Here is a 22,162-nt window from a genome sequence, read left to right as displayed (position 1 = left end):
ACCACCTGTCAAATGCAAGCCCCAGGACTGAGAACAAAGAATTGACAAGTTGTGTGGAAATCCTGGAATCATGTGTGATAGCTGACTGTGTACTTGAACAAGCCTGCCTTTTTGTATACATAAGCTGTACTCATCATGACCTTAGGGAACCAGGCTAGGAATGCTGTCCCTTGCCTATCTTCCTTGTGCTAGAACACAAGTCCCACAAAAGCCTTATTCAATGTTGTTGCTTGCCTCTTAGCAAAAGAATCTTCAATGAGCAGGTAACACCAAAATGAGCTATACTTTGCCTTTTCTTGATCTCTATCAAAAATTGAGCAAAAAAAACCAAGGCTAATTGTAATAGGAGGGCAATGGTAGCCTGATGAATCACAGTTTCTCCCTCTCAAATTTCCTCCCTTGACCTCCCTTATACAATACCAACTGCTTTTTTAAAAAGCAAATAAACTCTACAACTGTAACAGAAAACTGGAGGAAATTTTAATTCTAATGAAAAAAAAATGTTTACGCTTTGCAACTCTTGTTACCATCTGATTCTCATGCTTTCCTACAAGTTGAACATTTGAAATCCAAAAATCCAAACTTTCTGAATACCAGAATTTCAGATTTGGGGGTATTGCAGAATTTTGAATTTTCAGATTATCTATGTTCAACAAATAATGTCTATACAAATATTCCAAAATCAAATAAAAGTACAAGGAACTATATCATGCAAACTTTTGTGTGTGGGTATATGTGTGTATGATTCTCATTTAGTTGCACTGCCCTGTTATGCCTTTACATCTTAAATGTTAACATCAATACTTTACAATACCCAATAATTCAAAGTGGCAATTTTGGAGGAGAAAGCCAACGGACAATTCTGGTCATGAAGAATTGTATTTTGTGAATCATTTCACTGCACCAGTGCAACAAAAGACACATTTTTAAAAGTCCATCTTTACCATGTATACTATTTATCAATGGGTTCACATTCACCATGATTGATCCATTTTACACTCCCATCAGCAAAGTAAAAGGATTCCAATTTCTCCACTTCTTATCAACACTAGTTATTTTTTATGATTTTACCCATTCTAGAAGATATGAGGCAATATGATGCTGATTTGCATTTCCCTAGTGACTAATAAATACTGTTAAGCATCTTTTCATGTGCTTATTGGCCATTTGTATATCTTTGAAGAAATGTCCAAATTCTTTACCCATTTTTAAATTGAATTGTTTTTACACCCAGCAATTCTACTCCTAAGTATTCTGAAAGTAAATGAACACAGGGATGTAAACAGATACCTTACACCAATGCTCAAAGCAACATTACGCACAATACCAAAAAGGTAGAAACAACCCAAGTGTCCAACAACTGATGCACAGATGAATGGACAAACAAAAAAGGTATATAATTAGAATGGAATATCATTCAACAATAAAAAGACCTAAAGTTCATCTATAACACAGATGAATTTTGAAGACATTAGGCTAAATAAATTAAAGATCTATAAATAAGATCTGAAACCATAAAACTCCTAGAGGAAAACACAGGAAAAAAGTTTCTTAACACAGGTTTTAGCAATGATTTTCTAGATATGATACCAAAAACAGGTAACAAAAGAAAATAAATTGGTATACATCAAATTTTAAAATTTGCACACAGCAAAGTAAACAATCAAAAAATGAAAAGGCAATCTATAGATTGGGAGAAAATACTTACCAATCATAGAGGGTAAATACATAAAGTAAATAAGGAAGTCACACAACTCAACAGCCAAAAAAAAAAAAAGGTAACAACATAATTTTTAAAAATTGGCACAAGATCTGAATAGACACTTCTCTAAAGACAAAAATGTTCAACAGGTTTATAAAAAACTTTTCAAGGGCTGGAGTCATAGCTTAGTGGTAGAGCGCTTGCCTGGCACATATGAGACCTGGTTTCAATCCTTAGCACCACAGAAGAATAAACAAATAAAATAAAGGTATGTGTCCATCCCAACTAAAAATATTTTTTCAAAGTTTTTTAAGTTCAGTGACAAAGCACTTGCCTAGCATGCATGAGACACTAGGATCAACCCTCAGCACTACATAAAAATAAACTAAGTTAAATAAAGGCAGTCTATCCATCTACAACTACAAAAAATTTTTAAGTTTTTTTAAAAAGGTATTCAACATCACTTATCAGAGAAATGCAAACTATCATGATATAACCTCATACCCATTAAGATCAGCCAATTCCAAAAAGACAAGAGGCCAGCACATTATTTCATGATTCTACCAGTCAAAAGGAGACTGGTCTAGCCAGTAATAGGCAGAGCTGGTGTAGACCATAACTGATCCAATGTGGTCAACATCTAGCAAGTATAGCAAGAGCTTCCTGTTCACCATAGCCTCCTGACCCCAACAGTTTCCTAAATTTGAAACAGTGTAGTTACAGAAAAAGAAAAAAAAAAGCTTTACACACAATTTCAAAACTAGAAATTGCTTCATTAGCTTCCTGATTCTATGCCAAGGTTTTGGGATTCGATGCTTAAAGTTCAACATAGAATCTCTTTCTTCAAATCTTCCAATAATTCTATAAGCCACTTATTAACTGTGCCAGACATTGACTTATTGCCATTCATCTCCAAATACATCCTTTATGTCAGCCCCGTGAAAATAGATTTGTGCCCTTTAAATATTTTTTCTTTGCCAGCTAGCAGGACCTTAAGGTCTTTCAGTAGAGGGCACTAGAAAAACATTGCAGGGAAAGGGATTTAACTTCCTGCTTCCTGCTGCAAACATGCAAGTCTTCTCCAGGTGCCTATTTCTGCACCGGGAAGGCACTCCACCATCAGGCTCCTACAGCACACACAGCTTCACCCAGTCATTTTGTAGCAGAGTGCCTCTGAAAAGACACCGCCCCATGAACAGCATTCCCTGGGACCCTGAAGGGCAGATAACAAATTCCACTGGAAACTCACCATAGCTATTAGCCTCATCTTTGGCCCTTCCCAATGAAGACTAGGTCTTACAAGTAGAAAAGAACCCTACCTCAAGCTGAGGAGGGAGAGGGGGAGTCATTATGTCACTGCTCCTTATAACTGCTATTCCTATAGCCTTTATAATTATCTTTACTTGTCACTCATACATCTCTCTTTTATCCAATCCCCTGTTATAGTCAATAATTCATTATATTATTTCCCTGTTAAATTAATGTGGGGCTTCTGCTCCCTGATTGAACCCAGATTAGTACATCCTAACAATGTTTTAAACTATTTAGTAACCATTCATAATTCCTCTAGGAATTTTAACTAGTTGGTTCATATTATTTATACATAACCTTAGAATTCATTCTGACATAATTATAAATGCTAAATGCATGGAATATAATTTGCTCTAATTCAATCCCAGTATGTCCCCTTACCCTTCCCTCTTCCCTCCTCCTGTTCCCTTCCTCTTCTCTACTGATCTTTCTGTTGTTTACTTAGTTTTTTAAAAATTAGTTATCTTATGGATATACATAATGGTGGGACTCACTGTAGTATATTTATATGTATTACAAATTAAATGTAGTAATATTTCATATATACACATACATAGGTCAGATTTGGAACCCAACGTTTTTATCCTTCCAATCCCCTTACTCTACTCCAGTGATCTTTCTTCTTTTGATGGAATTCCATACATTCCCCCATAACTTTTCTCTCTTTTTTTCTTTTTTAAATTTCTTTACTTTAGACTAGCTTCTACAAATAAAGCATTCAACCTCTTGACTTTCTGGGTCTGACTTATTTTATTTAGTCTGATAGTTTCCAGCTCCATCTATTTACCAGCAAATGACAAAATTTCATTCTTTGTGGCTGAGTAATACTCCATTGTGTATATATACCACAGTTTCATTATCTATTTGTTTGCTGAAGGGCATACCACGGATAGTTCCAAAGCGTGGCTACTGTGAATTGTGCTGTTATAAACATTGATATGGCCACATCTCTATAGTATTCTGATTTTCTTCAAAATCCTGTTTTGAAGGTAGAGTGAATTCTTTCTCTATAACTGAATCTTCTGTTTTCTTTTCAAATAAAATATTTGGACAGAGGGTAGAGGGTAGCAGAACACTAGCCTCAGAAATGAGATAAAGCTGTGACATTGACTTTTTTTAAATTTATGAAGTAACATTAATCACACACTGCCAAAGACACACCACAAACAGTTATATTCTTAGGTCAACCTATTATATACTTTAATACCATTCCTGTTGCACCTAACCTCTCTTTTCTAATACCCTCCACTGATAAAAGTTCAGATACCACTTTACAACTACTAGAACAGTTGTATAAGAAAAGACAGATAATAACAAGTGTTAGCAAGAATGAGGAAAAATTGGAGCCCTTATACTTTGCTAACAGAAATGTAAAACAGTATAGCTGCTTTGAAAACAGTCTAGCAGTGCCTGAAAAAAGCTAAACATACAGTGATCATATGACTCAGCTATTCATCCCAAGTATACATCCCCCAAAATTTTTAACTTATGTCCACATAGAAACATCTGAATGTTAATAGTACCATTATTCACAATAGCCAAAAAGAAGAAACAATCCAAATGTACATCCACCAATGAATGGATAAATAAAACATGGGATATACTATTATTATTAAGTGATATAAATAAATGAAGTATTGATACAAACTTCCTAAAGGAAACTTCAAAACATATTTTGAAGAAAAGGCAAGACACAAAAGGTCATATCATTATTCAATTTATATGAAACATCTAGAATAGATAAATCTATAGAGACAGAAAGTAGATGAGTAGTTGCCTAGGACTAGGGGAGACATGGAGATTGAAAGGTAGGACCTAAGAGGTGCACGGTTTATTTTAAGGGTAATAAAAATGTCCTAAATTTGACTGAGGTGATGGTCACATAATTCTATGAATATACTAAAAGCATATTTAGTACAGGTAAATTATATGGTATATAAGTCAAACTCAATGAAATCTTTTTTTCAAAACAGTGTATACAGAAACTTTCACAATTCAACCATTCCTAAATTAAGGTTAGGGACTTATGCTACCTCAGTACCTCTTCCCCTATATTAAGGTTAGGAACTTATGCTACCTCAGTACCTGTTTTAATTGGTTGGTTCATATTATTTATACATAACCTTAGAATTCTAAGGTTATGTATAAATTATATGCTATATAAATAATTAGAATTTAGAATTCTAATTCTAAAATTACTACCTCAGCCTAGCATCTAAATTAAGTCTGAAACACACATATTGGAGATGCTCTTTCATAAAAGCAAAACCACAGTCACCTGGGCTTTTAGAAATGTATTCTTGAGTTATTTAGCCAACAAACTTAAAAAGCTGCACTGAAACATTGGTAACGTCACATAATGACCCATAGTACACACTTTCCTAGTGAGTAGGGTTGACTTTTATATACTTAAAGGTGGAATTTATATACTGGAATTAAATGTGGTAATTTGACCTTTTCAAAAAAATCTCAAAAGCAACATCAATCTGCTTTAGCTAGCCTACATCTAAGGAAAAAGCAAGCAATTTTGATGAGTCTAGCGTAAAGATAGCATAAATTTTATATCTTCTGAATTTTGGAGATTATTTTGATCTTTGGTCTCAATGAGAGCTAGTTTAAGAGCACACAGGAATCTAAAAATTGACGCTATCCTCACTGCCTTAATTCTGAAATTAAGCTAATCAGCCAAAGAATAGGTGCATATGCACACACACCATTAGAATTCCATTCACTCAAGAGGTTCTAATTTTCATTCTGCTGATTAAAAAGCCAGAAAATAAACTGACATCTTAAATAAAGCTAAAGTTGTACATTCTAAATATATGAATACTTCAAATGTGCATGCTTTTAGACTATATGTGGGTGTTATGTTTTGTTTTGTTTTTTTTAAGAGATGAAGTCTTGTTATGTTGCCCAGTTGGCCTTGAACTCCTGGGTTCAAGGGATTCTGCCTGCTCTAAATTTTTTCAAGTCAGAAAACTACTGGGGGGAAAAAAAAAAGGAAGGAAGGGAAAAAACAAAAAGACATACACACAGCTCACACTGGAAAATTCAATCTAAATCTTTTAAATACAATCTCAGGAAAGACTTTTCTTGCTTACACAACTTGGTCCAGTTTGCATTCCACCAGAACAACTCTACTATTTTACTCTCTTTTGTTTACAAATGGATCTCCCTGAAAGATTCAAGACAAAAAGTTTCCACTGTTTGAAAACTTTTGTGAAATATTACTCTAACATACAATGATAACCTTTACAGTTAAATATTAGAATGGTTATTTTTGAAGTGAGTGTGGTCAACTGATGAAAACAATGCAGTTAAGGATTCATGTAGCTGGTTCCACCCAGGGAGGATAGAAAAAGTACACTGAAAAGGAAGTATCTTTTGTCAGTTTCTCTAAATGTTTGAAGGAAATTATTTGGAGATCACATTCAAAGAGAGCTGCTAGTCCTCCACACTGACCAGGTCAATTTAATAGAAAACTGAAAATCCTGATTACTTAATAACAAATGTCTCAAAGAAGATGTCATACCATTGGCAACATCATTGAAGAAAAAGTGAGAAACTGTGAAGAATAAACAACAACTGTAATCTAAAGGAATGAAGGAAGAATAACATACCCAGCAACTGACAAATTACTACCTCAGCCTAGCATCTAAATTAAGTCTGAAACACACATATTGGAGATAGCTTATGTTTTCATTTGTTTTGTTTTGGGTATTACGGATTGAACTTAGGCACAAGTACTACTGAGCCATACTCCGAGCACCAGCACCCCCTAATTTTTTTTTTTCCAGACAGGGTCACTAAGTTGCTTAGGACCTGCTAAGTTGCTGAAGCTGGCCTCAAACCTGCTATCCTCCTGTCTCAACCTCCAGAGTCTCTGAGATTACAGATATGTGCAACCACACCCAGCTGGAGATGGTTTATATTAAACTTGTCTAAATTATATTAAGTTGTACTTTTCATCTAGTTAGCTTACTCCTATAACACTCAATGATTTTGTTATGAATGCTTGGGCCCAGGATGAAAACAGGCAAATTAACTTCACCTATATTACTGACATTAATTTTATGAAAAAGAGTAAACCTATTAAAAAACTTACATCTTACACCTTTCATGATCATACATCCTCAATAGAACCAAACAAGACTGGACAGTTCAAACAATAATCCACAAAAAAAGATGTGCAGATATATATAAAAGATCATTTATTTTGACATATGACAATTTTAGTACAAATAAATGGGATCTGGGGCTTAGGTTGTGGCTCAGAGTTATAGAACTTGCCCAGCATATTCGAGACTCTGGGTTGGATTCTCAGCACCACATAACAATAAATAAAATAAAGGTATTGTGTCCAACTGCAACTAAAAAAAATATTTTAAAAAATTTTTAAATAGGATCTTATTGTTTAGGGATAAGAATCTAATTATTCCTCAATTTAGTTAAGTAATTTATTTAAAATAATTCTTCCCCCAACCCAGATTTCAACTATTTTTAGACTTAAAAAGCCAAATTTTCTAAGTCTATATATAGATGATAGATGAGATCAAAATTCTTATCTTGAAACAAACATTTTCTTTGCTTTTAACATATGACAGTGATCTTAAACGAATGAATTTTTTAAGTACCATAGTCTAAAGCCAGCTCTCATTAATATCCCAATAAAAATCAAAATATACAGCATACTAGGAACAACAAGAAGAAAAAGAAGTCAATAAAGTATGTAGAAAAAAAGGAGTAAAACAACAGAAATAAATCCCTCCTTATCAATTACTTTAAGTATAAATGAAATCTGCCAATCAAGACAGAGATTGACAGAACAGATAATTTTTAAATGATCCAACTTTATACTGTCTGCAAAAGACTGAATTCAGAGCCTAAGATACAAATGAGTTTAAAGTAAAACAGAAAACCAAATTAATGAGAATAGTAATCAAAAGAGGGCAGGAATGTCAGTATTAGTATCAGAGAAAACAGACTTTAAATTTTAAAAGGTTAAGAAATTTAACTGCTGACAATGTTATTTCCCTTCCCTTTAGACTACAGGCGTTATTCAACAATATTTATCATACAAACAAACAATCTTCTATGACACCAAAACAAAAAGCAGTCAATAAGAAAAAGAAAACTAGAAAATTCATAAATTTGTGGAAATTAAACCACTGAGTCAGAAGAAATCACATGGGAAATTAGAAAATACTTAAAGACGAACGTAAGCGAAATTATCACATACCAAAATACAGAATACAGCAAAATCAGAGGGAAATTTCTAACTAAAAACAATTACTTAAAAAAGAAGAAAGATCTCAAATCAACAACCTAATTTCACATATTAAGAACTAGGCGAAAAAAACTAAACCCAAAGCTAGTGGAACAAAAGGAAATAAAGACTAGGGCAAAAATAAAGAGAGACTATGATAACAAAGAAAATCAACCAAAAGTTGGTTCTTTAAAACAACTAATAAATCAGCAAATCCTTATCAAGATTAAGGGAAAAAACTCAAAATTATTAAAATCAGAAATGTAGGTGAAAATAGCACTATGAATTCTACAGAAAAAAAAATTCTTATAAGAAAGTACTATGAATAATTGTATGCCAACAAACTGGATAACCTAAAGAAAATGAACAAAATCCCAGAAACACAAAACCTATCAAGATTCAGTCACAAAGAAACAGAAATATGAACAGACTCCAAACCAGTAAGAAGACTGAAAAAATCTCCTGATAAAGCAAAGATCTGGACCTGATGACTTCACGGGTAAATTCTACCAAATATTTAAAGAACATCAGTCCTTCACAATAACTTCCAAAAAAGTGAAAATGAAGGAACACTTCCTAACTTATTGTATAAAGTCAATATTGCCCTAATACCAAAGTCAAACAAAGACATCACAAGAAAAATCACTGATGCAAAAATTCTCAACAAAATACTAGCAAACCATGCAACAAAATAAATCAAATCAAAATCAATGACACATCACTTCACACCTAGTAGGATAACTACTACCAAAATAGGAAGGAGAAAAAAAAACAGAAAGTAACAATTGTTAATGTAGACATATATGGAAAACAGTAGAGCAGCTCTTTAAAAAATTGAAAATAAAATTATCATATGACCCAAATTCCACTTCTGAATATATATATTCAAAAGAACTGAAAGCAAGGTCTCAAAATTATATTTTTACGCCTTTGTTCTTAGAAAATGGTAGAAGAAACCCAAGTGTCTGTTCCTATAATATACAATGGAATATTATTCAGCCTTAAAAAGGAAAGAAATTTCTAACAGATAATACAGCATGGATGAACTTTGAAGACATTGTGTTAAACCAATCAACCCAATCACAAGAAGATAAATGTTATATAACTACACTGATACTAATTACCAAAGTAGTATCAAATTCATTGAGACAGAAGAATGGTGCTTGCCAGAGGATGAAAAATTGGGGGAAAGAGGGAGTTATTACTTAATGGGTACAGTTTCAGTTTAGGAAGATGAGAAAAGTTCTGGTGATAAATAGTGGTGCTGGCTGCATAGTTTTCACTAGACAAAGAAAAAAAAATCCAGAAAGTATGCCTGCCGTAAATTAAGAACTTTAAACAGTTGCTGCCAAAATAAAACTCTTTAAACTTATTCTTTTGGGCTGGCCACAGGGGCACCTGTAATCCTAGCTACTTGGGAAGGTGAGGCAGGAGGATATCAAGTTCAAGGACAGCCTGGGAGATATAAGGAGACTCACCACCCCCCCATCTCAAAAAAATAACAATATTCTTTTTAGTTCATTAAACTCTATTACATGTAGTGTTCAGATTTTTAACATTGTACTACCATAACTCTCTAAAAACTGAAGTTCTTTGAAGAAGTGCTATCTATATTAAATATTCTGCAGACTGGTTGACCTTGGCTGATAGAACATCCTGACTGTTTAGAGATGGAATGTTGTAGGTCACAAAACAATTTGGGCTATCTTATTTTAGTTGGCCAATTACCTTCACTTTTGTATGTGACCTAAACTTCTCTGAAGGCATCACTAAGCTTAGCAGAAGATCTCTAGCCTCCACCAACCCTAATGCTAAGAATGTATTAAGATAAATCTGAAACCTATAGAAGCAATTTCTCCACCTTGCTGTAGTCTCCTTACCTGATGCTCCCACCAAATGTAACGTAAATATACTGATTTATGACTTTCTTTTGTTCTGTGACTAAAACTCATGTAACCTCTTTCATGGAGGAACACGAGATTCAGGGTAACTTGAATCCATGTTCTCAGGCCATGATCACTTATATTTGGCTCAGAATAAACTATTCTTTGCTTCCCTTAAAGCAGAGTTGTTATTTTATGCCAACATCTTTTACTGACCTTATTACAGTTTTTCTTCCCAATGTAATCTGTACCCTTATAATTTTCATAATATTAAATCGTTTTTCCCATAAGGAAAGACACAAAAGGCAAAGAGAGCAAGTGCTGGTACAACTCTTTAGAATGGCTTGTCCTCACCATGAATTAAGTGAGAAATTAACAGACATTAAAGAGAAGCCAACTAGCTTTCTTTAGCTTTATGAGGTGAATATTAGTCAACCTTTTTTACATTGTGCCTTCACAAATACTTAATACAAATACTTAAACTCCCCAAAAGATGTGATTTGAAATCACATTTTGGTAGTAATGTACTACCAAATCTAATTTTTGTCTTTAGATAATGCCATTTCAGATAACTAACTATAATTCCTTTGCATCAACAGCTGACTAAAATCATTTAGAAACCTCTCAACCTTCTGTAAATAACCCTTTACTCTATTTAATTTTTTTTCTTAATAAAGCGTTTATCATGATCCAAAGTCTTAAAGCAAAAAAAGACCAGAGATTGCCCATCCTAATCAAAGTTTTGCAGAAATCCTCATTATGATTTAAACTGCAGGGTCATCCATGGACCCTCGGAGTCCTGACAGTCTTAGAGTGTCACCAACTATAATATTAATCATTATATTTTTCACCCTCAAACACCAGGAAGATGGAATAGGATTGTGGCTCAGCGACAGAGCGATCACCTAGCACATGCAAGGCCCTGGGTTCGATTCTCAGCACCAAATAAAAATAAATAAATAAAATAAAGATATTGTGTCCAACTACAACTAAAAAATAAATATTTATATAATATATTTTTACAGGAAGAGAGAAATTTACTTTCACTTAAGAATGTTCTTGAATAATCAATAAATTGTTAATTTTATTAAATCCAAGCCCTTGAAGGTACAACTCTTACTATTCTGTATGTTAAAAGAAGAAGTATGCACAAAACATTTCTGTCCCATAATTATAATGGCTAATGGATGTTTCATGGCAATGCAGTTCTATAACTGAATTGCAAGTTTAAATTTAGACTTTTTTTCATGAAACACCATTTTGAAAAAAATTCTAAAAGATTATGATTGCCATCAATAAATAAATGTGGGAAATAAAAGGTTACTGTTACCAAAATTTGGGTATTCTGGAAAAGGATTTCTCATACATAAAGTGAAACTGTCACTTCAAGAAAACAATTGGCAAATCATACTTGTTGCCAATGATAAAACTTGAGCATTCTAGAAAAAAATCAGAACTTGGGAAAACTCATACCCACAATCACATCTCAGTGTAGACAGCTTCCCAGCAATCTATTTCTGATGAAATGACAGTGATATTTACAAATGTGACTTTTCTTTGGTATTGTATAATGAAATATATCAATATTTGGAAGATGTGTATAACTCACTGAACCATTATTTACAAATGACCAAGGAATGATGTTACAAAGTTAGGCATGGGTAATCACTGAACCAATATTTACAAATGGTCAAGGAATGATGTTATAAATTCAAGCATAAATTCAAGCACTAGTCAATTCAGAGTTCAAATTAATGGATTTTAATCTAACAGAGTATGAAAAAATTTAATGATATGACTTCAACTTCCACATTTCAACCAACCCTAAGAAAGTGCCATTTGTCGAGTTTTCATGGAATGCCAAACAAAACTATTCACAATTATCTGAAAAGACAATTAAAATATTCCTCCCTTTCCAACTATCAACTGTATGAGGCTGGAGCGCTACATACATGTATATCAATCTAAACAAAGTATACTGCAATAGACTAAATGCAGAAAAAATGCAATAATCAAGCTGCTTGCATTAAACTAGATATTAACAATTTATAAGAAATGAAGCTGGGGGTGTAGCTCAGTGGTAGAGAACTTGCCTAGCTTATGACAGGCCTTGGGTTTACTCCCTAGCACTACAAAAAGAAAAGAAAATCTCAAAACATTTACAAAAATGTAAAACAATACCACTCTTCTTACACTGTGTAGAGGTGTAATCCACAGATAACTTTCTGAGGTTTCTCAGCAACTTTTTAAGCATGTGAGAGTCCAAAAACCAAAAGTTTGAAAACATGTAAGAATAGAATATTAATACAGGTTGAGTACCCTTAATCCAAAAAATAAAAATTTATAATTTTAACTCCCAAGTGGAAAATTGACACCTGACCCCATTTAACAAATTGCAGTCAAAATGAGGCACACTAAAAATATTATTTAAAATTATCTTCAGAATATGTATATAAAGTATATATGAAATATAAATGAATGTCCTGATTAGATTTGGGTATAACCCCAAAAATATCTCATTAAGTATATGCAAATATTCCAAAATCCAAAACAAAATTTTGAAACACCTCTGGCCCCAATCATGTTGAATAAGAGACACTCCATTTGTATCAGATCCACACAAACTAAGAACTAGCACGTAAAATCATTAGCGAGAGGAAAAAATTCCTAGGAAAACTGCATGAAAGTTGAAAAGGAAGATAATATCAAATCAAAACTTCACTCTATGCAACATCATTAAAGAAGAAAATAAAAAGAAGAATATTTAGATAAAAGTTATTTTGTACATTAGATAAACACATATATACATTAAAATTTTGATAGTACTTTTGATAACAGCACATGTCAAAGAAACACCAACAACAGCTCAAAAACAGGTGATTAAAATAGTAGCCAACACCAACATGAGGGAGATAATCCAAGGTTCTGTCAGAAGAAACAGACAAGGATATTTCAGAAACTCTCCAGCAATATCCTAGCGAACCCCGCTCTTGGTGTAGCTGTTTTATTTAAAACTGACTTACATGTTTCAAAGGCAGGACAGTGAGACTAAGCTCTCAGCCCAAAGGAATAAAAGGAATAAATTGATCATAACAGAATTAATCTGCACTAATATTGCCTGTCAGCCTGAAATCTTTTTTTTTTTTTTTTGGTGTGGGTGTGTGTGTGTGTGTGTGTGTGTGTAGTACCAGGAATTGAACCCAGGGGTGCTTAACCACCATGCCACATTCCCAGCCCTTTCTTATTTTACACTTTGACACAGGGTCTCACTAAATTGCTTAGGGCCTGGCTAAATTGCTGAGGCTGGCTTTGAACTAATGTCCTCCCGGTCTCAGCCTCCTGAGTCACTGGGATTACAGGGTGCAGTGCGGCGCCCAGCCTGAAGTCTTTTTTGAGTCTACTAGATCTCTTGGAAGACTGAGGAAAGCAGTAACATGTGCTAAGCACTGTGTGGACTAAGCATTTTACATGTATTAACTTTTAATATGCAAGATCATTTAAGGGTATATATCACTGCTATCCCCACTTTCAGAGTTGAGAAAATTGAAGCACAAAAATGATAAACAACTTGCCTAAAGCAAAATCAGGACTCAAACCCAGCCAAACTGGCAGAGGCCCAAATCCCTAGCCACCAAACTACAGAACAACACAGTAACCAAGAATAACATGTGAAGTTTAAAATTCAGTGCCCACCCTACACAATTTTTGTTGTTTACATTAACACCCCCTCCTTAATGAAAGCTCCTAACTTACAGAAGACAGGTTTATCCATTATTATTCATGTATACTGTTCAATATGCAGGTACTGGGGGACTTCAAGCAAGAGGAGATTCTGAAGATGAACACTGTGGAGGAGTTTTAATATAGAACATAAACTACAAAATTTCACAAGTCTTGGACCTCCTTTCACTAATGGAGGTAAATCATTACTTCATAGCAGTCTAGCCAGACTTAGAAGAATTAAAGCCTTGATTCAAGACAATTAAGAAACTTTATAAAAATTACTTCTACAAGTTTAAATTATAATAACAGATTTAATGTTTTGCATGGCCAAACATAAAAATAGCTTTAAGCCTACCCCCTTCATTTCAGAGTTCAAGTGAGAATGCAGTTTTAAACATGTGATGAACCAATTCAAGGCAGCACATTGAGGCTATTATAAATAAATTTATACCTTCATTGTAGAATTTGACTCAAGAGAAGTACAATGGGAAACTGAACAAGTCACAGAACTGAGACTTCAGGACGAGAAACAGGGAGCTGATTACACACCACCAACTAACAGTAATTCTACATAGGAAATTCTTATGTTCCAGGGCTGTTTGGTTTTAACATTTGGCACATGTTTTAAAATATGTACCATTTAAAGTGCCTTAAATAAATCACTTCTTTTTTGGTATGCTGAACTGAAAACATTCCACAACACAATTATAAAAATAACTTTCTGTTTTTCGGAGAAAAAAAGAATTTGTAAGAATAATTCAGACAGTAACAAAGAAAGTGATAATTCAATTTACACAAAGAAAAAGTAAGTGAAAATGAGTGATCAAGAAGATTATGAAAGTCCTTTCTAACTAAAACTGTCATACATTAGAATTAAACACCAATACAATTTTGAGCACCTTAAGAAAAAATTCTGTGTGGATGTTTTTTTCAATACCCACAAAGAATTACTAGCATGTTGCCAAAGAAAATTTCCGTTAAGTGTTATCTTTGGGCACGCACTTAAGCAGGCTATATTAAAACGGGAAATGAATTTTAGATCATCAACATTCACATTGACTACACTATGATGTGTTAAAACTCCATTCTACAGTGGGTAAACGCCCAGAAAAGGAACCCAACCAATTCAAACTGTCCTGGTGCTCATAAAAAGCTTGTGAGAAAAACAAAGGTAAAGCCAAGCGAGCCTTTGCATTTGGGTACAGGACTCCTTGAACACCAACAACCGAGAACCCGCAACTCTGCACTGTCATCTAAGGTGATCTGATTCTGGTTCCAATCAACCCCACAAGCGGACAAGTTGTAAACACAGAATACACTTCAGCGCGAACCATCCAGCTCGTGGAAGCAAACACTACCATCGCCAATGCACAAACCCCTCCTTGCTGGCTCTCCGCCGGGTACCGTAGGGTTTCCGAAGCACAGGCGGCGGCTCACGCCGGTGCGGGCCCGAGACAAGGTGCAAGCCGCAAGCCCCCAGCCGCCAGCCCCAGCGCCCTTCGACGGCACTCCACGCGGCTACCGGCGCTTGGCTGGAGCGGAGGACCCCTGTGCCGGGAATAAGGACTAAGGTGGCCGGGTGTCCAAGGGGCGGGGATAAGGCGTAGCGTTTTCCAAACGCCAAGCAAAGCTCCAACCCATCAAGGGTTTCCCTGAAGATCTAGTCCAACTCCCCGCCCCGCAAGAAAGACACGCGTTACACAACCTGTCAAGTGAGGGGCTAAGGGACTCGAAGTCGCACCCCAAGCCCCAGGACGCCGCGGCCCGCCACTCCCGCGGCCCGGAGACTGCGGAGGAGCGGACAGCGGCGGGGACGCTCACCGGCTCAAGCTGGGGCGCTGGCGGGGACTGCGCAGAGCCGCCGCTCCAGGCTCGGCACCCGGCTCCGGGCCGTCAGTACCGGCGGCTGCTCGCTGGGCGCGCGGCGGATCCTTCGCCGCCCGCCGCCCGGTGTTTTCATACAAACCCCGGTGGCAGAAGAGGCGGAGGCGGCGGAGGCGGCGGCGGAACCTGTCCGCATCCCGGGCAACGTCAGCGCGGCGCCCCGCCCACCGGACGCTCCGACCAGCCAACTCGGGCGGCGCGCGTGAGCGGGATGGGCGGGCTCCGGAGGGGCGGGGCCGCGGGAGTCCGGGAGCGCGCCCGGCTGGAAGGAGGGAAGGGATGGGTGCGAGTTGAGCGGCGAGCTAGCGGTTCCTTGTTCCCTGCAGCCACGCGCAGAGCCAGGCCACCGCCCAACCGAACCGAACAGACCGGCTGGCGGCTCTCCATGTTCTTCAAATCACCCTTTCTTTCCGGACAATCGACCAGGCTTTTTCCCGGAAATAACCTGCCCCCCTGCCTCTTCACCATCAATTGCCCACTCTCTTAGGAAGTCTTTAGCGGCACTGACAAATGGTTCTCAACCCGCCCCAATACCCAAATGTCTTCAAATCCTGGGGACAGTGGTTAAGTGCATAAGGCCTTTTCTGACCCCAGGAGAGTCCATAGTAAGAGACAAGAGGGATATTCAGTTAGCCACCTATGCTCCCAGAAAACAACGGAATTGCATCTTGTGGCCAAACCTCAATAATTAGATGTTTAATGCTGCAGCGACCAAAATATACTGATTTTTTTTTGTTTGTTTGTAATGTGCTTACTTATAGTCATGAAAACGGTACTGCTAAATTAACCAGTGAAGAGAATATTATTTGAGTCAAAGTAGTGTGTCAGATAAATTACTGATACATTGTTGTGTTTTGACTAAAATATACTGTAATTTATTATTAGTAACTACTGACATCATTTACCTTTTTAGGGCCGGGTGTGGTGGCGCATCCCTGTAATCCCAGCTACTCTGAGGCTGAAGCAGGAGGCTTGCAAGAAGGATCCTAAATTGTAGGCCAGCATGGGCAATTTAGCTAGACCCTGTCTCAAAATTTAAAAAGAGCTAGAATGTATCTAAATTGTACAGTTCCCTAGCATAATGGAGGACCTGGGTTCAATCCCTAATACTGCAAGAAGGAAAAGAAAGAAAAAGAAACACATTAATTTTTTTTAGAGTGCATCGATCATGTTAACTGCTATTCATGGTAGCTGGTAAGGAATGTAAAATTATTACAGGTAGAAAAGGAAACAGCTCTGAGAGAGCTTTGTTTTTCATTCTTGTTTAAATTAAGCAGGTGTGAAGGTGATTTAAAAGTAATTTAAGGTATAAGAGTGCTTCTTTCAGTTTGTTATCCGTAGATATCCTTACTCAAATGAACAAGAGACCCATTTTGTAAATGTTTAGTTTCCCCGACTATGAGCACCAAAAGGTACATTACAGTATTTAAAATAAATTCAAAACACCATCCCAAACATCTATTCTAAAAACACCTAATTACCTAAGATTATTAAACATTTTATAAAAATTAAATATACGTAATATACATGAAATATTTAAAGAACATGTTCTAAATGAATCAGTCTGCAGTATAGAAGGACAGAAATGTAGATGTTTGTGTTTGTATAATTTGAATTTCACTTTAACAAAGCACTATTAATATGATTTGATGATCAGGATACAAACCCAGGAAATTAGCCCACACGGCTAGCCCAGAATCCTTGAAATGATTATCCTTGAAATGATTCTATAACACATAGTTTGCTAGTGAGTGATAGGTTTTGCTACAATAAGAACTTGGAACAACACTCCTTCCCTGAAGAATATGACTTCACACCTTATCAGGCCCCACATGTGAGTTACTGACCTCAACTACTAAAATTCAAAATACGTATAAACTCAAGAGTTTTGCAGACATGTTAAGAGCTCAGGCAGAGTTTACACTCTCAGCAACTTCTCCAAAAACACTAGCTCAGGCTATGATGGGGTCATAATCTGTTAGCCTCCCAGCCAACCCCTAAAGCCTCACCCTCCAGCACAATTCTCTAGAAGCAAGGACTCCTCCCCACTATAATAAATGCCATCTCTCCCCCAGAACACTGTTACAAAGACTCACCTCACTCTTTAATTTGACTTTACTTTCCACAGAGGCCTACTTCCATCCTAATTAAGCAATTAATAATTGAGTTCTAATAACTTGGAATTCACTCATTATGTGGTTAATATATATTATATATCAAGCGTATTCTCTGTGAGGTGTGTTCTGATTTTGCCCCTCTTTAAACAATATTAACCTAAAAGGAAAAAATCCTTCTTGTGTGGCAATAAACTATGATTTCCAAAGTTACATTTAGATCATCTCCTCACTTTGAACCATATAAAACATAGAATGAATCCCTGTTGGTCACTCTTTCCACTGTTTTAAACAACTTATTTGACCAACCTTATTACAATGTGTAAATCTAAATATAATTTTGGGGGGATGTGGCTCAGTGGAGAGTACATGAGACCACAGGCTCAATTCCTAAGAGCACAAAAAATATAGATAAAAAAGATCATCTGATGGAAATCAGAGTTTGACCATATGATGTTATTAGTTAAACTAGGATTCCACAAATCAGTCTACCCAGCTCCTTGCCACAGTCTGGCTGCAGCAAAATAACGGGGGGGGGGGGGGGGGGGGGGGGGGGGGAGAAAGAGAGAGAGAAATGATTCACTATATAATATTCATTGGGAAAAAACAAGGTACTGAACTCTATTGGTTGTATGATCCACTTGTAGTTTTAAAAGAAATTGATACAATGAACATATACATTTATTTATTTATTTATTTTTTATTTTTTTTTTTTTAAAGTTTGCCTGGTAAGGATTTATTGACTAAATGGATACATTAATGGATAAGCAAATTAATAAAACAGCAAATGAATGAACACAGTGTATCTGCTACTTGTAAGTTATAATTTCACATTTTATTCCTAATGACATTTTATTCTCAATTTCTATAGCTATGGGGTGAGTTTTTGAGGGTTAAAAATATTTTTTTTTAATGTTAGAAATATTATTTTATTTAGATTCTTTTTTTTTTTAACAAAGTTTATTTTATTTTATTTTATTTTTTTTTTATTGGTCGTTCATAACATTACATAGTTCTTAATACATCATATTACACGGTTTGATTCAAGTGGATTATGAACTCCCGCTTTTACCCCGTATACAAATTGCTGTATCACATCAGTTACCCTTCCATTGATTGACATATTGCCTTTCTAGTGTCTGATGTATTCTGCTGTCTGTCCTATTGTCTACTATCCCCCCTCCCCTCCCCTCCCCTCCCCTCCCCTTTTCTCTCTCTACCCCTTCTACTGTAAACCATGTCTTCCATTTGTATTCTCTTGACTTACCCCTCCTTACCTCTTATATGACATTTTGTATAACCCTGAGGATCGCCTTCCATTTCCATGCAATTTCCCTTCTCACTCCCTTTCCCTCCCACCTCTCATCCCTGTTTACTGTAAATATTCTTCTCAAGCTCTTCGTCCCTACCCTGCCCTTGTTTACACCCCTTATATCAAAGGAGTCATTTGGTATTTGTTTTTTAAAGATTGACTAGCTTCACTTAGCATAATCTGCTCTAATGCCATCCATTTCCCTCCAAATTCTATAATTTTGTCATTTTTTAATGCAGAGTAATACTCCATAGTGTATAAATGCCACATTTTTTTAATCCATTCATCTATTGAAGGGCATCTAGGCTGGTTCCACAGTCTTGCTATCGTGAATTGAGCTGCTATGAACATCGATGTAGCAGTGTCCCTGTAGCATGCTCTTGTTAGGGCTTTAGGGAATAGACCGAGAAGGGGAATAGCTGGGTCAAATGGTGGTTCCATTCCCAGCTTTCCGAGAAATCTCCATACTGCTTTCCAAATTGGCTGCACCAATTTGCAGTCCCACCAGCAATGAACAAGAGTGCCCTTTTCCCCGCATCCTCTCCAGCACTTATTGTTGTTTGACTTCCTAATGGCTGCCAGTCTTACTGGAGTGAGATGGTATCTTAGGGTAGTTTTGATTTGCATTTCTCTGACTGCTAGCGATGGTGAGCATTTTTTCATGTACTTGTTGATTGATTGTATGTCCTCCTCTGAGAAGTGTCTGTTCAGGTCCTTGGCCCATTTATTGATTGGGTTATTTGTTATCTTATTGTCTAATTTTTTGAGTTCTTTGTATATTCTGGTTATTAGGGCTCTATCTGAAGTGTGTGGAGTAAAGATTTGTTCCCAGGATGTAGGCTCCCTATTTATCTCTCTTATTGTTTCTTTTGCTGAGAAAAAACTTTTTAGTTTGAGTAAGTCCCATTTGTTGATTCTATTTGTTAACTCTAGCGCTATGGGTGTCCTATTGAGGAATTTGGAGCCCGATCCCACAGCGTGTAGATCATAACCAACTTTTTCTTCTATCAGATGCCGTGTCTCTGATTTAATATCAAGCTCCTTGATCCATTTTGAGTTAACTTTTGTGCACGGCGAGAGATAGGGATTCAGATTCATTTTGGTGCAAATGGATTTCCAGTTTTCCCAGCACCATTTGTTGAAGATGCTATCCTTCCTCCATTGCATGCTTTTAGCCCCTTTATCAAAAATAAGATAGTTGTAGTTTTGTGGATTGGTTACTGTGTCCTCTATTCTGTACCAGAACATATACATTTATAAACAGAATTCTCTGAGGAAAAAATAATATTCCCTCTTCTATGAAAAATACCACTTCCAGCCAAAGTGTTGGATAGGTGTTGCCACTTTTCTATATTTTGCATTCTTAATGTTCCTAAGGGGTTGAGGATATAGCTCAGAGGAAGAGCACTTGCCTAGCATGCACAAGGCCCTGGATTTGAATCCCAGTATGCATACATACATACATACATACATACATAAAGTTAGCATACAACTTAACAAAAAATTGAAAATGATAAATAAAAGAGGCCCTTCTCCCAAATTATATAAGCTTCAAATCCCACAAATACTATATCCATATCTATTCACTCATTTAGAAATTTGACCTGTGGATAGCTGCTGCTTCAGGAGCATAGGGAAGGGCGCTTTCATCAGAAACTTTTGTTTTTGTTGTTTTATTTTATAGGATCTCACTATGTTGTCCAGGCTAGTCCTGAATCATGAGCACAAGTGGTCCTCCTGTGTCAGTCTTGGAATAGTTGAGCATGCACACAAAAGTCATTGTTTGGATGTGAGGTGTCCCCCAAAATCTCACATGGTAGACAATGCAAGAAGGTTTGGAGGAAAAAATGATTGGGCTATATCCTTAACCTAATCAGTTCAGTAATCTCTGATGGGATTAACTGAGTGGTAGCTAGAGGAAGTGGTTCATTGGGGGCATGGCTTTGGGGTATATATTTGAATCTGGCAAGTAGAGACCTCTCTCTGCTTCCTGAGTGCCATGTAAGCCACTTTCCTCTCCATACTCTTCTGCATGATTTTCAGGTCTTGAGCCCCAAGGAATAGAGCTGTCCTTCTATGGACCAAGACCTCTGAAACCAGGAGCCTTCAAATAAATATTTTCCTCCTCTACCATTTTTCTGGTCAGATCATTTAGTCACTGCAGCAAAAAAGCTAAGAATACTCACCATGCCCTGCTCATTAGTTTTGATGGTTTATTTGGATTTGTTGGGAGAATTGAACCCAGGAGAACTCTACCACTGAGCTAATCCCCAATCCTTTTTATTTTTTTTCTTTTGAAATAGGGTCTAACTAAAATACCCAGGCTGGACTTGAACTTGCAATTCTTCTGATCTGTCTTCTGGAGTTGCTGGGATTACAGATGTGCACCACCATGCCCATCCCATTAGATTCTTTATGAGGTCTTAATGTAAAAAGATTGAGAACACTGTTAAGAGGAATGCATAAATGCCATAAAAACATATGAATGATATATTGTTAGGTAAATTAGCAGATCTCATGCAAATGATTCTGTTTTTATAAAAGCATGATGGGGTGGGGGTAGATTGAACTCAGGAGCACTTGGCCACTGAGGCCACATCCCCAGCCCTACTTTTTATCTTATATAGAGACAGAGTTTCACTGAGTAGCTTAACACCTTGCTTTTGTTGAACTTACTTTTTTTGAACTCGAGATCCTCCTGCCTCAGCCTTCCAGACCTCTGAGTTTACAGGCATGTGCCACCTCAACCAGCTATAAAAGCATGAATCTTTAAAAACAGATTGAAAAAACAGAAGTAAAATTTTAAAAATAGTTATTATTTGATGGTGGGATTATAGGTCATTTAAAGTTTATTTTTATTTCTCAATGTTAAATTTTCTGCAATGAACATATATTTTCACAAGAAAAAATTAAAAATTTGCATTACTAAATTGTCATAATTAACTCAGGAAGCTGTTAAGGGGATTA

The 22,162-nt window shown here is 36.3% G+C and overlaps 1 protein-coding gene across 6 annotated transcripts in view; it reads right to left on the bottom strand.

Moving 5' to 3' along the window:
- Agtpbp1 (ATP/GTP binding carboxypeptidase 1) overlaps nt 1–15,792 on the bottom strand; it is a 169,106-nt gene extending 153,314 nt beyond the window's left edge. For 5 of the 6 annotated variants that reach the window (XR_003302792.2, XM_026410611.2, XM_026410615.2 and 2 more), the window contains exon 1: nt 15,707–15,792. The gene's annotated coding sequence lies outside the window, so the exon portion shown is untranslated. Of the gene's footprint in view, nt 1–15,289; nt 15,344–15,706 lie in introns of those variants that run through there. The other variant, XM_077796990.1, reaches the window with a different exon arrangement.
- Nucleotides 15,793–22,162: the final 6,370 nt, after the last annotated feature.

The sequence above is a fragment of the Urocitellus parryii genome, chromosome 4 (genome assembly GCF_045843805.1).
Source record: "Urocitellus parryii isolate mUroPar1 chromosome 4, mUroPar1.hap1, whole genome shotgun sequence".
In the NCBI taxonomy this organism is placed as follows: domain Eukaryota; kingdom Metazoa; phylum Chordata; class Mammalia; order Rodentia; family Sciuridae; genus Urocitellus; species Urocitellus parryii.
This window is presented reverse-complemented; position numbering and strand designations above follow the sequence as displayed.